This window comes from Palaemon carinicauda, chromosome 1, assembly GCF_036898095.1.
Source record: "Palaemon carinicauda isolate YSFRI2023 chromosome 1, ASM3689809v2, whole genome shotgun sequence".
In the NCBI taxonomy this organism is placed as follows: Eukaryota; Metazoa; Arthropoda; class Malacostraca; order Decapoda; family Palaemonidae; genus Palaemon; species Palaemon carinicauda.
Genome location: NC_090725.1, coordinates 91,635,046 through 91,637,545, shown reverse-complemented (window position 1 = coordinate 91,637,545; position 2,500 = coordinate 91,635,046). Strand labels below are relative to the sequence as shown.

Here is a 2,500-nt window from a genome sequence, read left to right as displayed (position 1 = left end):
CGTGAGAAACAAATTAAAGCAGTAATTTTAAACAATTTTCCGAGCCTGGATCTTACACTAGTTTTTAAGAATCCACCTGACAGTGGGATCCATTTTTGAATTCAAGGATTCTCTCCCCGATCTCATGTTCTTCATTGGTTTACATGTCTACTGGTCTGAGATGTAATCTCGGAAATTATGTGGGTTCCACAAAAAGACTGCCGAAAGTTCGCATAGATGCTCATCGGGGAGTTAGCCATAGGACTGGATGTGCGCTCAACACAAAAGAGTTCTCAAACATCAGAGAACACACATCCAAATGTAAGACTAATTTTTCATATAAAAACTTACAAATAATCTCTCAAGTGCCAAGCAACTCCTCTCTGCTAATATTATAGTCGTTACTAATTAAAGAACAGGCTACTCAACTGAATAGCCAATTATCATCTGTCCCCCTCCACATTGCTCAAGCCGGTAAATTTGGAATTTTCTTTCTGAGTGCTGTCCTTCAGATAGTCACTCAGTTCTCTGGTCTAGTCAAGACCGGTTAGTCTTCTAAGACTATTTTATTATTTATTTATTTATTCATTTATTTATTTATTTTTTTTTTTTTTTTGTATTTCAGTTTTAATATATTTTTCTTTTACGTACTTCATTTAATTTACTGGTTTACTTGTATCTGTATATATAATTTTAATTTTAAACTGCCTTGTAATATATAAGTTTACTGAAATTTACTTACAATATCTTATGTCTTTTGTAGCCTTGATAATGGGATGAGTCCCGAAACGTCGGCACCAATATATATTAGAGATATTGTCCAGATTCTTCGTCCTCCTCTTTATTTTATCTTTCAAGCTCGCCAGGAGCAACGACCTACCTCATATATATATATATATATATATATATATATATATATATATATATATATATATATATATACACGCACACACATACACACACACACACACACACATATATATATATATATATATATATATATATATATATATATATATATATATATAGTTACTTGACATTAACACACGTGACTCATAGATACAAATATAACCACAAATGAAATTTAATATCGAATTCAACCTTAAGGTACGTTTTGCATGCAGCGATTGTTGCGATCATCGCTCAGCGATGATGGCTGGGCGATCATCGCTGAGCACTAATTACATTTATTCCTATGGAGCTGTTTTGCAACGAACCATTTAGAGCCAGCGATGATCGCTTGCGAATGTAGCGATAATCGCTCGTTGCAAAACAGCCCCATAGGAATAAATGTAATTAGTGATCGGCGATCATCGCTGAGCGATGATCGCAACAATTGCTGCATGCAAAACTTACCTTTAGGAATATATATCCACCAGAAATTATTTTTTATGATAAATGATTCCGAGTTGAAACAATTGCTACAGGAAACTTCACCAATGAGTTACCGAAAGAGATAATAAGTTCATTGCGACCCTACTACATATTCCTTTACATGCTTGATATTCTCTTAATATCTGTTCTGATTCTTGCTAATGTTAATTTTGAACGTTCTCTTTTTACTACATTATCGTAACACATCACTTTATTTATATTAACTCCTGATGCATTTACATTCTTCAGCTTATAATTGCTCTTTTACATCATTAGCGGTCCATTTGGTAAGTATTTTAAAAATTGCATAAACACTTCCTCTTTCGCATCATTAAGATCTGCATCTCAATACTGCATTTTCAACAGCTCATCAGAATATTTACTCATCTACAAAAGACTCTATCCTCCTCAGATAACCTTTCTCCATCTTCATCGGAATTCTACGACCCATTTGCCCATTAAATTATTTGCAACATTGAACTCCTTCCAGTATGACTAAGTTTTAACCTTGCATATCTCTCTCTCTCTCTCTCTCTCTCTCTCTCTCTCTCTCTCTCTCTCTCTCTCTTTATGATACACACACACTACATATATTTACGAGTACGTCATCATCATCATCATCTCCTCCTACGCCTATTGCGCAAAAGGCCTCAATTAGATTTCGCCAGTCGTCTCTATCGTGAGGTTTTGATTCAATACTTCTCCATTCATCATCTCTGACTTCACACTTATATATATATATATATATATATATATATATATATATATATATATATATATATATGTATACATATATATATATATATATATATATGTATACATATATATATATATATATATATATATATATATATATATAAATAGTTTGTGTTTACGCTTCATATATATATATATGTGTATATATAAATATATATACATATGTATATATATATATATATATATATATATATATATATATATATATATATATATATATATATATATATGTATATATATATCACAAGGAACTGGCTATCCTTTGATGAATCTAGCTAATAAAACCTCTATGGATTTAGTCAGTTAATGAGGCGACTGACAAAATCTAACCGAGACCCTTAAATAGGCATAGGAGGAGAAGATGGTGATGATGATGATGATGATATATATA

The 2,500-nt window shown here is 31.6% G+C and overlaps 1 protein-coding gene across 1 annotated transcript in view; it reads right to left on the bottom strand.

The window, feature by feature from the left end:
* LOC137642643 (uncharacterized) overlaps positions 1 to 2,500 on the bottom strand; it is a 47,942-nt gene that overhangs the window by 44,917 nt on the left and 525 nt on the right. The gene's annotated exons all lie outside the window — the stretch shown is intronic.